The sequence below is a fragment of the Anolis carolinensis genome, chromosome 1, assembly GCF_035594765.1.
Source record: "Anolis carolinensis isolate JA03-04 chromosome 1, rAnoCar3.1.pri, whole genome shotgun sequence".
Lineage (NCBI taxonomy): Eukaryota > Metazoa > Chordata > Lepidosauria > Squamata > Dactyloidae > Anolis > Anolis carolinensis.
Window position 1 is genome coordinate 198,235,280 of NC_085841.1, and position 9,976 is coordinate 198,245,255.

Here is a 9,976-nt window from a genome sequence, read left to right on the forward strand (position 1 = left end):
ATTATTGCCATTAACAAAATCCAAGCTTAAAATTTACTACGGACAAGACACTTGTTTTACTTACCCCTGTCCTCGTTTAAACCTTACCTTAGGAAATTACTAATTTTAACCTTTTTACTCTATTTGTCTAGCAGCGGGTTATTAGGCCGCAGGTCGGGATGTTTTATATCTTTACATGGTTTTATTGTATGTATGTGTAAGTGTGTACGTATTGTATGTTTTACATGTTTTGATATGGTCAAAAGTGACTAATCAATAAAGAATTGTTGTTGTTGACATACAACAACCCGGTGAACTCTGACTTTAAAAAATGACCATGCCAGGCTCATGAAGCAGGGTTTTGGGAGAAAACTGTCTATGCTTGGCAGCAGACTGCCCATAGGCACGCCCCATACTCAAGTCACTGAAGCGATTCAGTGTGGGCAAATCTCCATGGTTTTTGGTTTTTTTCCAGTTATATCTCAGTTCCTGATGATCTCTGGAGGTCTTCTCTCCCCGCCCCCCCTCCATTTTTTGAACAGTTCCAGAGATTTCCCTAAGGAAGCATGACAGATGACGGATGCTGACAAGAAGTTCTCCTGCATTGCGGGAAGGGCTCTGTCATAAATTGTACCCTCAAAGGATTCTAGGTGTTTAGAAGCAGTGTGGGATAAAGTCCTTAGTTGTGCAGCTAAGTAGTTTCAGCCCAGCACTCACCTGTCCCCAATTCTGACTTATCAGGAAGCAATAACTGTGAACTATGCGGGTCTGTTCTCCTGTCAATTGGTGTTTCTATTCCTCCCACAAGTGATGTCACCTTTTTAAGAGCTAAAAAAGAACAAATCACTCAGTGGTGGGGCATCAGGGGTGGGGTTGAGGAGGCTTTCTGGGGCCAACCAGGGCAATGAGTCTCATGCAGATTGGCTGGGCAGTGAGACAAAGAAGGTAAGGTGGGCAAGGACAGTTATGTGGTGGGGAGCTAGCATAATAAGCATAATGTCCCTTCATCTGTTAATTATAAATTAATAACCTAAAAATAACAAGCATGAATTAAGAACTCTGTTAGAGTACATATTTAGAGTGCAGTCTATTTTATTGATACTGTATGCATGTGCATGTGCATGTTTAGGTAAGAAGGTTTTCCCCTGACGTTAAGTCCAGTCATGTCCGACTCTGGGGGTTGGTGCTCATCTCCATTTCTAAGACGAAGAGCCAGTGTTGTCAGTAGACACCTCCAAGGTCATGACTGCATGGAGCACCGTTACCTTCCCGCCGGAGTGGTACCTATTGATCTACTCACATTGGCATGCTTTCGAACTGCTAGGTTGGCAGGAGCTGGAGCTAACCGCGGCCGCTCACGCTGCTCCCGGGGATTGAACCTGGGACCTTTCGGTCTCCATGTTTATATAGTGCATGTTTATATAGTGAAAAATAGAGAGTACTTTTTACCATATGAACTATAATTGAAGGCATGTAGAAAGCTCTGCAACAGGAATTGGGGAAGGTTTCTGGGAGATTAGATACAACAATCAGAAAGCTTTTATCTTTCTAATGACAAGGAGAAGTGATTTATTGTCCATGAAACCACTGTCACATTCTTAGCTTCCCCTTTCCATACCACTCACTTCAGGCAAGCACCAATTTGTCGCTGTGTTTTTTTGGCAGTTCTATTTCCTTTTTGCCTGAGGTCCTGAAATTCCATTTTGTAGGAACTGAAAAACACATAGAATAGAAAGAGAGTATTGTTTCTTTTAATATGAAGGAAAGGTTTTAAAAACATGCAGGAGGGATTTTAAGAACAAGGCAATTATGATGTGTCCAGCTTCCAAAATAAACAGTTTCTTGATCCACCCTCAGACACTTGGGCGGGGGATCTTTTTTTTTCTTTTTACCCTACTTTTCAACTGCATATTATTCCATTGTTGCATTTTAACAGACAAAACTTCTATTTTCTGATTCCCCATGCTGGTTCATCACCACCCATATTGAAGCCTCCAGTGGCGTAATGGGTTAAAGCCTTGTAACCTAAAGGTTTGGTTGCTGACCTGAAGGCTGCCAGGTTCGAATCCCACCCTGGAAGAGAACGGATGAGCTCCCTCTATCAGCTCCAGCTCCATGCGGGGACATGAGAGAAGCCTCCCACAAGGATGGTAAAACCATCAAAACATCCAGGTGTCCCCTGGGCAACATCCTTGCAGATGGCCAATTCTCTCACTCCAGAAGCAACTCTGGCTGCTCCTGACACGGAAAAAAAAACCAGGTATATGAAGACACCAGATGTAAATATATATAGACTATGGAATTAACAATCGGTTGTATGTTGTTCATGACAGTGGAACAAGGTCTACTCACCATCCTGCTACTTTTCTAGTGCTTCCCTTTGCTGAAGAACAAGCTGAGCATGAGTCAGCTCAAGCTGAGTCTAACCATGTCATTATTGTTGGCGTTATATTTAACCCCAAAGGATATCTGCATTAGTCACTAATAAATGCCTCCTGTTAAAAGTTTGGAGTTCTTAGGTTAGAAGAACTACCAAACAAAATGTTTCATGCTTTCATGTAGGCTAAGAAAAGCAGATCTGTTTCATGTTGGTTTCACCGGGTGAATTTCATAACTCGTAGGGCACATGTGTCTACCTTAAGGCCCATGGGCCTAATCCAGCCCATCATGTCATTCTATGTGTCCCTCCAGATGCTGGACTACAACTTCTGTATTATTCATCACTACACATCATGACTAGAGCTGATGGGAGTTGTGATACAATAATATCTAAGAGGGTGTAGTTTGTTCTGTTTAGTCAGGATAGTGAGATTTGAATTTAGATACAAAGCCTATGATGTCTGAATTTATTTATTTCTTTATTTATTTATTTACTTACATCACTTTTACCCTGTCCTTCTCACCCGTAGGGACTCAGGCGACTTACAACAGTCGGCAAATTACATTGCCCAAAACACATTCAATAAAACAATAACAAGATCAATAAACAATAAAACAATACCACGTCAATTTAAAACTCTATTAAACTCTATTAAAACATGAATTGTAAAGTCTTAAAATGCATATGTAGTTAGATTCGTCCACTGACACCTTTCACGTGCACCTTGATTAAACTTTAAAATGCTATTTAGCCTTTTCCCAATCTCAGAACCACAAGTGCCATTGGGTTGCAATTCCCATTATCTCCGGTATCTCCGTGGCAGATAATCAAAAGTGATAAGAGTTGTCGTTCAATAACATCCTGGGACCTAAACTGGGTAAAAAGTAAAATGCATCAACCATTATGTAAGTGTGTGTATACACACACACACACACGCATATACAGTATATATATATATATATATACACACACACACACACACACACACACACACAGTACATACATATATATAAAGGTAAAGGTTTTCCCCTGACATTAAGTCCAGTCGTGACCGACTCTGGGAGTTGGTGCTCATCTCCATTTCTAAGCCGAAGAGCCGGTGTCGTCCATAGACACCTCCAAAGTCATGTGGCCGGCATGACTGCATGGAGCGCCGTTACCTTCCTGCCAGAACGGTACCTATTGATCTACCCACATTGGCATGTTTTCTTTTCTTTTTTTCTTTTTCCTTTTTTTATTTTTATTTATTTTATTTTATTTGCCGTTTGGTGTTTTATTTTTGGGGGGACAAGTGCTGTATTGGTTGCCGGTGAACAAATAAGGTTTCTCGTTTTCATAAACGTCCCAGGGTTTGGATGCAAAATGTTTACCCTTTGCTTCCCTGTTTGCGGGAGGCTTCTGTTCTTTTGGGAAGCATGAAGAAAGGTTCGTGGAGAGCATCGAAGAGCCTCTTGGCCTTTTGTGGCCCGATCCCTTGGCAGAGAGACAGGTCCTCCTTCGAGGCTTGCACAAGGTTGGCCAGAGATTTGAAGTTGGAGAGCAGGCTCAGCGTGTCCGTCTTGTTCACTGACTTCACGCTGGTCAGGCAGTCAGTCATTCTCGACAGGTAGTCCTTGTCCACTTTCTCCTTCAAGAGGTCAGCCGGCTTTTGCTCATAGGCTTTGTAAGTAGCGGCCCGCAGCAGGTGCAGCTGGAAAGGATGCAGATCTTGGCCAGATCTTTGAGAGCCCGGTGTGGATCTTTCACATCGACCTGAAGCAGAAGCACCTGCAGTGCATAGGTCTTTCCTAGGTTGCGGAGCCGATCATGGATTTAATTGGGGTTCAGGTTGTGGGAGCGGAGGCTTAGGAAAAGGGCGCAGGTGCTTTGGCCCAGCAAATAATCAGGGACGATGTCTCCAAACTCCCAAGGCACGTTGCGGATGAATTTCAGGACCGGGCTCCCTTGCTGATGCAGACTAACGATGATGCTACTCTGCTTTGTCCCCAGTTTCAGCACTGGGTTCAAGGAGCCGGTTTCTCCTATAGCTTTGGCAATAATATTTCTCTTCTCGCAAGGAGGCAGCTTTGCAGAAGTGGTGGATTTTGCAGCTGGGATACCGGCGGTGCCTTGCTTCGCTTGTGTGGCCGAAGAGGATCCCGCTTGTTGCCCCACAATGTAGTCCGCATAGGATTTCCCACCAGGCACGTTGATGGCTTCAGGAGCCACTGAGTCTTTGGATACAGAAGACGGTTTGAAGAGCGGCTTCACCGGTGCCGCTTCCTCATCCTGTGTCTTCACCGTGAACTTCTTCCTCCCTTCTTTCAGGGCTTTCTCTCCCGCTTGAGGTTCCATTACTTTGATTTCTGGTTCTGGCGCATGCGCATTAGTTTCTCCGTCAGGAAGTCAAGTTTTTGCCCCTTGGTAGGCCTTTTTGGTGTCCAGGAAGCATTGTTTTTGCGCCGTTTGGAAAGCAGCCTCTCGAGATGCCTTTAAGATGCCCAAAAAAGGAGGGAAGAAGGCTTCGGGCCGCCCTTCATGGCGCCTGCAACACTTCGAAGTGAAAGCACCCAGATGTCACCTTCGGAGGGCGGAGTCACATTGGCATGTTTTCGAACTGCTAGGTTGGCAGGAGCTGGGGCTAACAGCGGACCCTCAATCTGCTCCCGGGATTTGAACCTGGGACTGGCTCTCTGTATTCACAGATTCTCTATCCATGGATTCAATGGCCCTTTGAGGACCTTCAATGAAAATTAGTTTGACCCCCCTGTTCTTGGGGAACATGAAAGGAACTATAAGGAAAGACAATAAATCAAATACATTTTTGGTAATTTGTAGGATAAACTCTCTTTCTAATACCACCATCAAACATCAATGTCTATAGACAGCCAAACTGCATTTGATAAGACATATTTGTGAATGAATTTGCATAGATTCTAAACCAGAGCTTGTAGAATTTACATATTTGGACTTTAGCTCCCAGAATTCCAACCAAATTCCAGGATGCCACAGTGGCTGGGGTATTCTGGAAGTTGTATTTCAAAAATGTAGTTTATCTAATCTCTGCTCCAAGCAAGAATTCTTGGAATTGGAGGGGGGAGTAATTTGGAAGAGAAATACAATAGCTTTCCAGACTTAAATTCTCTTATATATCCTTACTGTCCAAAGCTGCCGTTAATCACAGAAGTAAAAATATACAGCTACACTTTATAACCATTTATTTTATTTCCTGCAGTTAATAGGAGGTTTAGGAGGCACTTTCATTCCAGGGGACATAGGCAAAATTATTATGTTCCTATGACTGCTACTTGATTTTTAAAAATAATAGATGACAGAAGTGCATACATAATGTTACCATCACAAATTGCAGTTGACTTCTTACAATGTCATTGAAACAAAAACTAAGTAACATTTTTGTTACTGCTCTAAGATAAGATATAGCCAAAAAGTGGAAAGAAAACAATGAATATGAAATTGAGGATTGGTACAAAGAAGTGTGGAACATCACAATAAACAATAAACTGACTTGTGAAATAAAATGCAAAAGGAGATTGTGAAAAGAAATGATTTTGAGGCAATATGGGGCAAATTCTTAGTATATATGTTAGTCAAAGAAAAAGGAACAAAAACTAAATCAACATTAGCATTTTGGAGAAGAGATCAATACAAGAATTATTAATAATAAGGATGAATAAATGTCCCATGGGTGGTGGATGCACGAAGAGATTAAATGTATAAATATATATGATTATTTGCTTAACTTATTTATTGTATGTTTTGTGTTAATGTTATTTGTGTGTGATTTGTATAATTTATTTATTATGAATAAATATATATATATTTTTAAAAACTAACACCAGCAAATTATTAATAAAGCAGGGCTCGGGAAAACTGTGTTAGGAATGCTGACTTGATAAGGGTGTTATCTAACATAAACAAAACATGAAATTCAATTTCATGTATCTACTTGGGCACTACCTAGGCTCAGGTTTCTAGGGAACCTAACTGGGAATTATTATAAAACCAGATCTGCCCTCTTCCACACTACCCTTCTATCTCAGGATCTGATACCAGTTTATCTGATTATCCCAGATTATCTGGCAGTGGAGATTCATATAATCCAGTTTAAAGCAGATAATCAAGGATCAGATCCTGGTGTGTAAGGCAGTGTAGGAGGGGCATCTGTCTACTAGATTATTTAGGGGCAGCTCTACACTGGCTAAATAATGTAGTTTGAAGCTGGTTTGTGTGCACAAAATGTACACCCCAATGCATGTTGTAGCATGGATTAAGCCCAAAGCATTATGTTAAAAAAAACTCAAAAGGAAAATTGGAATGAGCCAAAAAACATGCTGCAGCCAATCGGAGTACTTCCCATAAGTAAAGGTAAAGGTTTCCCATGATGTTAAGTCCAGTCATGTCTGATTCTGGGGGTTGGTGCTCATCTCCATTTCTAAGCTGAAGGGCCGGCATTGTCCGTAGACACCTCCAAGGTCATGTGGCCGGCATGACTGCATGGAGCGCCATTACCTTCCCGCTGGAGAGGTACCTATTGATCTACTCACATTGGCATGTTTTCGAACTGCTAGGTTGGCAGAAGCTGGAGCTAACAGCTCCAGCCGCTCCCGGGGTTTGAACCTGGGACCCGCTCATGCCGCTCCCGGGGTTTGAACCTGGGACCTTTCGGTCTGCAAGTTCAGCAGTTCAGCGCTTTAACACACTTCGCCACCGGGGCTCCTTACTTCCCATACAGGACTCCAAACCAGGACAGGAAAATCTGGAGTACTTTTCAGAACACTGCTAGTACTGGAACACTTTAAAAAATGATGAAACATGATGCACCCCAGGGCAGCGTGAGCACTGAAAACCAGACAGAGACCAATAAACATATAATATCTTTATTAAAACAATTATAATTCCAGGAATGAATAGGTGGAAAGGTTGAGCAGATAATAGTCCTTTATGAAAAGGTATGAATTAATCCAAAGAATTGAAGGGAAATGTCCAATATTATTGTCCAAAGTCCAGAAACCGAAACATGCTCAAAACTGTTGGAAAGTTCTTGAGTGGGGTAAAACAAAGAAGCAAGACTGAAATAACAAGGTCCAAAGTCACTAGGGAGTCTTTGATATCCAGGCAGGAACGTGATGAAACTGAGGCAAAACTTGGTTCAGGAGCTAGGCAAGGAAGTAGACTTAATCTGGGTCTACTCGGGAGTCGTGGCTCGGCTTGGCTGCCAGAATCTGGAAACTTGGCTTGGAAGAAACAGGAGCTAGAGTCGGTGAGCCTTTCTCATGAATTCGCAAAGTTGACACCGCGAAGTGTCCACGGTGCAAAGCACTTTTATGGAACTTAGATTTGATCACAAACAAGGAAAGCCAAACTTCCTAAAGGTTCCCAAGGGAAAGCCTTCTATCCATTATCCCCTCGATAATGCCAAGCGGTTACTCCTGCGGAGTTCTTGTTTCTCAGATCTCTGGCGATGCAGAAACTCCCTTCTGTTGAAGGACACATTCTCTGGGGAACTAAGAACATCTGGTTCTGCCATGGGAATAATATTTTCACTTTCTTTCCCAATTAAGGTATCATCCGAGCTATCAACAGCCGGCAGCTGTAATTGGAAAGAGCTCTGTGGACTAGGTAAAAAGTCAGAATAAGCTTCCTCCTGGTCATAGTTTATTTCTGGATCAGGTTCAGAAGCCAAAGGTGGCTGGGGTATGACACCTCAGGAGGGAAATCTCATCACTGCCACAAGGACTCTCTTATTCTGCCTCTTTGTTCTCATTTCCTGTGCCCTTCTAGCAGGGCTGTAGCCAGAGAGGGAGGGGGTTAAGGGTGCAACCCACCCAAATGTGTCACGTTAAAAAACCTGGTTTACTCATGAATTGGTTAACCAGTTAAAATTCATGAGTAAACCAGGTTTTGTTTAACCTGACACATCTGGGGGGTGAACCCTTAACACCCCCCCCCCCCCCCGCTTTGGCCCTGCCTGCCAGTGTTAATCCCAAATGGACATGGTGATGCACATCAGCGTATCTCAAGACCTGAGTAAGAAAAATAACATTCCTGTGTTCGGGTCTGATCCACAATCAGTAGACCTTGTGGCCACTGTCTAAGCCTCAAGCCAGTTATTGGGGTGTTTGTGTGAGCACTCCACAGAGAACCAGTTCTTTTGAATCTACTTTTAAACTTGGATTTAGTGCCTGTCTAGAACTGCCCTGGTGGTAAAAACAAAACAAAAAAACCATAGCCAGATGCATAATTGCATCTCTCATAAAAAACTTATTTTCAGCATATATATTTTTTCTGTGTGGATCGGAAGGTTTAGATAGTTAACTTTTTATTTTGTGGTATTTTCCACAATGCAGATCTATCCAGCAGAAGATAAATTGAATCTTTTCTTACAGTGTAAATAGCAAATCCTCTTTCAGCTTGAGTGGGGATTGTCATTCAAAGCAAATGTTTAAGACCTGTTTTCACCCATCAGATCACAATTCAAATTGTCATACATGCATAGCTGCTATTTACATACATATGTGTTTGTCTGTGTAAATATTAATATCCCTCTCTATAACAAAAGATCATAGGGCATAGCACAGTCAAATCCATTTAAATGGTTTAAAAATATACAATTTGAAGCAATAAAAGATAAGTTAAACCACTGAAAAACTATTAAACAACCTCAGTTGAAGGGAGATGTTGACAAGCTGGAAAGCGTCCAGAGGAGGGCGACTAAAATGATTAAGGGTCTGGAGAACAAGCCCTATGAGGAGCGGCTTAAAGAGCTGGGCATGTTTAGCCTGCAGAAGAGAAGGCTGAGAGGAGACATGATAGCCATGTACAAATACGTGAAGGGAAGTCATAGGGAAGAGGGAGCAAGCTTGTTTTCTGCTGCCCTGCAGACTAGGACACGGAACAATGGCTTCAAACTACAGGAAAGGAGATTCCACCTGAACATCAGGAAGAACTTCCTCACTGTGAGAGCTGTTCGACAGTGGAACTCTCTCCCCGGGGCCGTGGTGGAGGCTCCTTCCTTGGAGGCTTTTAAGCAGAGGCTGGATGGCCATCTGTCGGGGGTGCTTTGAATGCGATTTCCTGCTTCTTAGCAGGGGGTTGGACTAGATGGCCCATGTGGTCTCTTCCAACTCTACTATTCTATGATTCTATGATTCTCACACTTGAAAGAAAGCCAAAACAGTTTAAAGCTGCATTTATGTACAAACTTTAAGCATTTATGTAAAACTTTAATTAAAATGTGTTTTAACTTTATTCTAACACCATTCACACAATCAACAATAATAAATAATGCTTTTATACTATTGATGACTATATGAAAGCTGTTAACATTTATTTCATCTGGCCCTCAATATTGTTGGAAGTTTGCTAGTGTAAAACTGTTTCATTTGTTTCCCAGATGGCATCACTGTTGGAGCAATTTTATCCTGTGCACTTCCAAGATGGCTGATAGGGTAAATATTTCTGAGCCTAGTCATCAGTCCCTCCCATATCTGAAAAATGGACACAGCTTTAGTGTTGACAGCCCATTGTGTAAGAGTTTTCTTCCCAGCTTTTCTACTGAAACAATTTAAGCCCTTCCCCCCTCCCATTCTCTCTAAAGCATTTTGCAAACACATTAAA

The 9,976-nt window shown here is 42.2% G+C and overlaps 1 pseudogene; it reads right to left on the bottom strand.

The window, feature by feature from the left end:
• Positions 1 to 3,613: 3,613 nt before the first annotated feature.
• On the bottom strand, positions 3,614 to 6,259 carry LOC100556658 (DNA excision repair protein ERCC-1-like; annotated as a pseudogene).
• Positions 6,260 to 9,976: the final 3,717 nt, after the last annotated feature.